We start from the raw sequence: 8193 nt of genomic DNA on the forward strand, positions 1-8193 counted from the left end.
TCATATTTATTATTAAAAGTATTACATTTTCTTACCTTAGAGTAAACTAGTCATATTTTCTTATTGTGCATATTTTCTTATTACAACAAATTTGAAAACCATGTTGTACCTTAAATGATTTTAAACAACTAAATTCGAATCATGAAAAACCTATAAATATTTTTCATTAATTAAAAAATAACAAGCATGAAATTATTTGCGCGAAAATCTATTTTTCTTTGATGTATTGAAGTTACTTTATACATTTATTCCGGTATTTTGTAAGGGTCATATTTTGAATGTTTCTATGACATTTTTATTTTTTTATTCTTTTCACTTCAATAAAGTAAAAATAAAAATATTTTATTTACAATAAGATTTTCAAGCAAGAAAACCCCATGTTAAAAATAAATAATAATAATAAATCATTTATTTCCCCATAATAACAAACTGAATATTACAAATAAATTTTATTGCCAGTGCTTGATAATAAATAATACTATGACAACGTATTTACAATAGCAGTAAATAACAAATACAAAAAATGTTTTCTACTTACTTTATTTCTAATTTATGTACTTAGAGTAATAAAATATAAAAAGTAGGTTACATCCTTTTAGATTTGTCTTTCTTTTTTTTTAACTAATAATTAGGCCAATAGATTTACAAAATAAGGGAAATTTAGGTACCCCATAAGAGGCTGTGCCTGTGTTGGGGATACTATGTACAAAAAGGGTAAAAAATAAAAATAGCGGAATCGAGCGAGAATGAAATGATAAAAATGAGTTATTTTAGCTTATGTAGTAAATAATGTACTCTTACGTTTCAAAGTTTAAATTTAGTATAACTAGTGAGCTGTATTAAACAAAAAGGATTTATGCATGATTTACAATTCAAATATTAGGCTTTACACATGTAACATTAAATATTATATTATAAATAATTATTTTATAATGCTCTAACGTGTTTATTTAAATATTATTATAACTTAGCAGACAAGACTAACCATACACTAATTTATTATCTTAAACATATACTTAATATCATTTTGACCGATCAACCATACTTTAATGTTTTTTAGAAAATATATTTATGTTTCTACTATTTTTGACTAATTCTGGCAATAAATTATTTGTCCTCGGAGCTATAAAAGAAAAACATTTTGTAAAATCTGTTTTTTGTAAGTTCTCTAGTATATATTTTACAAATATTTACTATGTTTTACAAATTATTATAAAAGGGCTTGCAACATGGCAAACTCTCTGGCATCACACTATAGCTCTTGGGTATACAAAAACGCTAAATATACTGTTTATAGTGTATTTGACCGAAAGTCGTTGCAATGAAACACAATGAACAAGAGTTATAGGGATACAAAATATAACCAAGATAATGATATTTACAAATTTTACGTACTAGCTGATTGTACAAAGCTTTACTGTAGCATTACAATGTTCCATTCATCACAGCGATTAATAAAAATAACAAGAATGATATTAACAATTTTCTCAAGCAATACTTAATCTTCCGAATATTTTTTAAGTATCTGTCACTTCGAATTCAAAAGAAACATGTTCTTGTACAAACAGTGGTTTTTTTTTACGATAGGAAAATGCATTATGCACCGTCAGGGACAGGTGTTTGCCCTGGTGTGTGGGACTCTCACCCACTAAAAAACCTACCGGTCCAGGCATTGTTTCTTCCTGTTAGGTTTAAGTGTTTGAGGCTTAGTAAAATATGATCTGGGGAAATATAATCTTGTCATATTCTTAACCCTAAGGGGTTAACCTCACTATCGATTTCAAAAAACATAAGGTTGTGTGCTTATATAATATAACTTGGCTCTCGGCTCCTGAACAATAATATGTAACATATTTCCAACTTACAGCAATAAAATAAAGAAAGCCTTTCATACAAATTAAATATTTTGAATTTATTGTATTGCAAATATAAGATAGTCAAATTAAAACACTTAAAAAGCATAACCATAACCGATCCAATCATTAAACCAAATGTGATGGACATGAATGGAAAATCTAATTACTGCAATACCACGAAATGACCAACATAATGAATGCGACCGATGATACAGTTTTAATTGACATTAATTATTTTATCAAACATGACATCTTGTATGAGTCTGCAACTGTTGCAAAATAACTCCATAGCTTGATTACGAACATAGGATTGGAAATACTAATAAGACAATGTACAAATGTTTGTAAATGTCGGTTTATTCTGGATAATTAAATTTATGCGATAATTAAAGCAAGTTTTGCTATCATTACAATTGGATATTCTTTCAATTCAATTAATGAACTTTCCATTAATGTTAGAAACAAGAGTTTAGTAAATGAATAGTTATCAAGAGCTAATGATGCAGGAGTATTTCGGATATAAAAAGTTGAGATGTTTCAACAACCTTTATGAAAAGACATTAAATGTAATTACTTTCTGAATCCAAAAATATCCTTAGGTTTTGATTCCGTCAATTCTTTTTAGTATTAAGTCAGGAACTGAAATTGAACATGTATTTTCAATACAAAACAATGTTCTCTTTGAAAAAAAAGGGGAAATATTTTTACTCTCCAAAAAGTCCAAAGAAAGTATTTTAATAGGTATGGTGATGACTTTACACGAAACCTCAATACCATGTTGAAAATTAATAAATATAAATAATACTTGATATTAAAATTGCAGATATATTAAATATATCAGTTATTGTTAGAAACATGTAATTTATTGTACGTCTCAAGATTTTATTCGTAAATATATTAAATTTTTCTCGAATTACAAAGTTTGTTTCTTTTGATAAAAGCTAATAGTACTAACAAAAGAACATCTATCACAGATTTTTTTCATCCAAAAGATAATAAATAAAATTATATGAAGTCCAGTCCAATCTTAAAAATTAACAATTACTAAAACTGTAGAATCCATTCATAAATATGAACATGGACACAAAGCTGAGCCTTCATTGTTGTGGTCTTGTACTGACAGGTATATTCCCAGTGACTATGTCAGAACTGGCACGCGCAACTTGTAAACATGAAGGGTGATATGATATATCGATAACACATATAGAATAGAATAGAAATGAAAACAATGGGACTGTCGGCCAACACTGATCAACTGATAAATATTCCACTAGCGATCAGTGGCCGGTATGACGTCAACGCTGGGCATGTAAACACACTCCACTTTCATCTCCTGTCCTTGTTACGAGACAACCTATACAACTTTTCATCTCTATTATGCACCTCAGGAGCCTTGAGCCAATCTTCATTGTATGGGTTTTCTTGAAAGTAATAAATTTCTCCAAGAAAGAAATTTATCATCAGCCTCTATAGATTTGTTGAAGTCATATGGAAAAGTGTTTAAAAAAGTTAAAATTTGGAAACTATAGTTTATTTGTAAGATAATTCATTTTTAGAAACTCTTGATATCTCGAGTATGATGATTTCAAGAAATAGTCAATAATAATAATAATAGTATTTGGGGGGTTTTTTCTGGTGGTGGCGAGATAACCAGATCAAGCAAAGTCGAGCGTGGCTGCTGCTTGGATGGGCGACCGCTGAGCGATCCTGTCCTTACAAGCAGCCCGCCTGCCCGGCCATTGGTGGTGGTTCGGAAGTCACCTTTAAGCCGTTGGTGCCCAGGTTAAGTGTTAGAGAGGGCTTCGTAGCCCTAACTTCGCCTGGTAAAATAAGACATTCTTTACTTTTTTTATTTCATCTGTAATGTAAGTTTTAATTTTGCACAAAACTTCATTGCTACATAGACAAGAATGTATTTTAAGATAGTGTATGTCAAACCATAGAATTCGGCTGAGAGCCATTGAACTCCGGAGGTTAACACAATTTCTTTCCTATTTTTATATCGTTTTCCACCCATCTATATTCAACAATGATAGTATTAAATAGGTATACGATACGTACGTAATACTTAATATTCAATGTTGATATTCATATCTTAATTTAGTTTTTAATAAATTTATAACCACTATTTGAATACCAAAAAAAGTTATTAAGTTTGTATTTTTCTATTGCATATCTGCTTAATTTTAACTTTAAGGACACAGTTTACAGTAATGTGAACGCTGTTACTTCGCTGTTACGCTGTAACAAGGAAGTGATTAAGTTTGTTTTATTCTATTGCAGATCTGTTTCATTTTAATTGTAAGGTCACAGTTAACAGTAATGTAAATCCTGTTACTTTATATTAATGTAATAATAAGTTTCTCAGAATTATTCAGTAAAAGCTGGTAAACAATTGGTTTGTTGTAATACAGAATGAAAAGCTATTTAACTTTGAGATTAAATAACTTTCCAAGTCCACTTCAATAACAAAAAGCATCCTCCCTGAGGCAAGACAATTAACCTCCACAAACATTAAATATTGTAACTGGTTGGTGTCGCCGCCATTATTGTTCTTTTGTGAATTCATTACTTAATGTCTCACCATGCATTACTCTTGCTGAAGAAAGCAATTAATCAAATGTAAAAATATAATATTTTGGGAAATTCATAAAGTACGGTACTATGTATTCAAAACCAAACTTTCTTCTAGATTATCACTTTTAAATTTGTTCCAACTTTGTACAACTCTTAAAAGCATAAGACACATTTAAACAGTTCTTGTCTCCGAACAATCCTGTATTCCTATTTTCAGGATACGGCAAACAACATTAGGTACTAAAAATAATAAAATAAATCCATTTTTTAAACAAAAATAAACCGAGTAAACCATTTGTACCAAAATCGAGGAAGTAAAAAATTTTAAAAAACACTTAAAATTTAATTTCCTCAAATTAATTTTTTTTACTTTTTACTTGGTTTTTGAACAGTTTTTATAATGTTTACTTTGAAAATTGTACTATTAATGCTAAACTCAAGGGAAGAACTTATTAACAACATAATTTCATCTTTTCAGTGTATACAAAATTGATCGTGTTATTACGGAATGACTTATTTCACTGAAAATTGCATGTTAATAACAATGCACGTTTTGGTTTTGTGGGGTTCAGTAAAAGATAGAGACTGTTTATGAAGAATATTTATTCATGACTAAAACCTATTTAATTATAATTTTATTTCATAAAAGTATAGAAGAAAACATACAAACTATTGAATTAAAGAAAAAGAGAAAATTTATATTGTAAAGAAGAATTGCAGATTTATATGATTTATAAAATAAAAACCTAATCTAGCCAACTGATTTTTTGTCCCTTTTCCGATTTACAACGTTGCAGTTTTTGACGGTTAATGTCAGCTCACGAATGAAAAGTTCATCACAAAAATCATGAGCACATAAAGTAACCACATTTACAGGACTGAAAGTGCAGTTTGCTTTCACAGTATATGCAGCGTCAGTTAGGGAACATCAAAGAGAATTTAGCACGCGAGTCCTAAGGCTACGAACAACCTGTCGCACGAAACACACAACTCTGACCCTTATGCCTGCTCCACATTTTTAGGTCATAAGCCATATGTTTACTCAGTTGAGATGCACAGTGAAGGGTTGTAAAAGCCATCTTAGTTACATCTAAACCTATTTTAGTGATTAAATTTGAAAAAAACACCTTCCATGGAATAGCGGTAGGGAAATTAGTTACACCTCCTTTTATACAGGACGCATTTCATTTGATAGACTTTACTGACAGCATTGACTATTATGGTCTGTTATAATGTATAAATAATTATATTTCTTGTAACATGTTTTATTTGATACTTATTAATCTTATTTTAGTTAATATTTTACTTAAGAAATCCAATCACAATTGGTTAAGCAATTTGCACATATACCTGCACGACTGTCTACAGAACATTACAATGACAGATAGAATAGTGAAACAATTATTTTTGTTCAAATTTTTTGGGGCAAGAAACCTTTTCTTCAATTGACCCTCCTCAAAATTTATCTTATACTTAAACGTTCCCTTTATTTATTTTGAATTATATAAGTAGGTTGAATTGTTTTTGCCTGAAGCTTCAAAACATGTGCAGTGTAAACATGTTGACACTTGAATAGTGTTTCTACTGCAGTAAATCGCTAGCTTACTCTGAAAACATAGATAAACAAACTGTTGGATTTGTTAAAAATATCAAATATTCTTTTTTATTATTACAAAATTATTTTACAAGGGTACTATACAAATTTTACTGACATAGTCTTTAAAACTGTTACTATAATACCAATGTTATGTCAATAGTAATCAATACTAATTATAAACAGCCAATGTTATATCGCTTGCTCCTGTGGTAACTGTCAGTATTGATGTATCAAAAATAAATCTGCAAGAAATGTATTAGATTGTACTTTTATGACTCACTTATGTGTCATTCAAAACAGAACATAATTTCAAATTTTCAATGTAGTCAAAGTAGCTCTCAGTAAAAACGTGTTTATACATGAATTTAAATACTGTCCCAAAAATTATATTGGAAAAAAATACACCTTAAGACCTTTAGTAACTAATCATGAGTCTGAAATTGTTCAAAAAATTCTAAGAGACCATTATCTACATTTACAATTTTTCACAATCTAAAAAATTTCAAAAATTGCTTCAACCGAAAACATATTATTAAAACAATTTTGAACCTTAAGCTTATTTAAAATGTGGGAAACCAAAATATTTAAATATATAATAGCATTGATATCTGATTTTATTTATTTGTCAAATATCACTCATATTTTACATAACAACTTACCAAAAATGTGTTTTAGAAACTCAAAATATAAACACGTTCACAGAATGGTCCGTTGCCTTGAATTTAAATGTTTACTAGTCACTATTGGGTGTTTTTACTAGTCACTATTGTGATCGTAGAAAATATAAATCTGACATCAAATTTTAAATGATAAACTTTACCTTGGATTTAGAGATACTTCAAAATTTTGAAAATTCTTTAAATTAGTTAAGTTAATCTATTTAATATTCCTCTGTGATTAGTAATACATTTCGCTGCTCAAATGCATTCAAGATCCGTCTAGAGGAAGTGTAGATCTAAAACTCTCTTAGAGAAGCAACCACCTTTGGTTCAAAGCAATGAAACGATATCTCGACGATGTCTGACAGAATCGAGAGTGCTAGAAAATTAATTATACTCTCCTGATCGGTGAATTAGAACGGTCATTATCAATTGGAAAACTAGAAGGACTATCGAACGTTAACATACAAACCACACCCGAAGACTACAACGGAAATAATTTTAAAGTTTTGAACAAAACTCTACAAAAACATAACTTACAGTTAAACTTGTGATGCTCAAATCAAACATCATTACAGAATAGAAATCACTCACCCTCTAATACAAAACACTAAAACAAAATAGGGGTTTTATATAATAAGAATAGACATCTTTACATTTTGCAAAAACACTTCAAAAATTGTTCCACATTATTCGCGTTCATAACATCCATTGCCGCTCATTTGGAGAATTCATTAAAAGTGTTCTATCATATAAAAGTATTTAAAGGGCTGTGAAGTATAATAGTCTAGAAACCAGCAGAGAATTTGTACTGTTTAGACCACAAACTGGGTGTTCTAGAAATTGATAGAGGATGTTTTCCTGAGAAAGGAAATCAATCGTCAGCCACACTAGTATTGGTGGAGATTGAAATGGGGAGGGTATCTAACATTTAAAAGTAAAAAAGATAACTTATTCTATCAATTTTTATCTTTCCTGATTTTTAATACTTAGAACAGATTGACAGACACAAAAATGTCAGTTATAACACCTTCAGACAGTTATATAGGAACCGAAAGCCACTTTCAAGGTTTTTATATGGCTAGCTGACACTGATTTAACATTTACTTATGTTTCTTACTGTTAGTGTGTAAAGCTTGGTAAAATATGATTTGTCACATTCTTAACCCATTGGACACCCTCTCATTTCGACCCACGCCAGAACTAATGTGGCTCACTATCAAAATCTTCCTTAGGGGAATTTTCTCTATCGCTTTCAATAATATAAGTTAGTATGATTATGTAATGCAAATTCACACTCGGATCCTAGACTAGAATATTTAACTTATTTTTCAAGCAATATTAATAATATAAAGAAAGCCTTTCATACAAAAAATTTCGAACTTATTGTACTGGGAATATTAGATATTTAAATTAAAATACACTCCTAAGCTCATGACTGTAACCAATGCAATCATTAAACCAAAAGTGATTCGATAGATGGACATGATTAACAAATCTAATT

Source organism: Homalodisca vitripennis, chromosome 5, assembly GCF_021130785.1.
Source record: "Homalodisca vitripennis isolate AUS2020 chromosome 5, UT_GWSS_2.1, whole genome shotgun sequence".
NCBI lineage: Eukaryota > Metazoa > Arthropoda > Insecta > Hemiptera > Cicadellidae > Homalodisca > Homalodisca vitripennis.